A 537-nucleotide genomic window follows, 5' to 3' on the forward strand; every position below is an offset into this window, starting at 1 on the left:
CGCGAGATGCACCTTCTCTGACGCTACGTCAAATGCGCGTTTTCTTAGAATATTTTGGGCCAGCCAGGTCAAGAGCTGCTCAGAGAGCTGCGCCGGCCAAGTCGGGAGGGAAGAGCTTGAGAAGGGTTTTGGGGACGTGCTCCAAACCGTGGTGCTCTCCGAGCCCCGTCTCAAACTGTGCCGGCTGCCGGCGGATGTTTGGAAGCGAGCTCGGGGGTCAGCAGCAGCAAGCGGCCGGATTTGCTCGTCGGTCAGCCAGGCCGAGTGCGAGCTTTCCCGCGTTTTCAGATCCCCATGGAAAGCCATGCTTAAAAACCCCCTCCTTGCGGTGGGGAGAGAGCAGGGCTGCGAGCAGTCGTGCCGAGATTAATCGGGAATTTGCTGTTTTGAGAAAGGGAGCTTTATCCTCCTAAACGCCCGGGTGTCTTCTCCCTCGAGCACCAGAGCCCGCAGCGTGAGGAGCCGTGGGGACTGGCAGGCGGTAAATAAACATCCCTCCTCGGGAGTCTGGAAGGCGATGGACCTCTTTAGCTTACG

Source organism: Eurypyga helias, unplaced genomic scaffold (genome assembly GCF_000690775.1).
Source record: "Eurypyga helias isolate BGI_N326 unplaced genomic scaffold, ASM69077v1 scaffold8551, whole genome shotgun sequence".
Lineage (NCBI taxonomy): Eukaryota > Metazoa > Chordata > Aves > Eurypygiformes > Eurypygidae > Eurypyga > Eurypyga helias.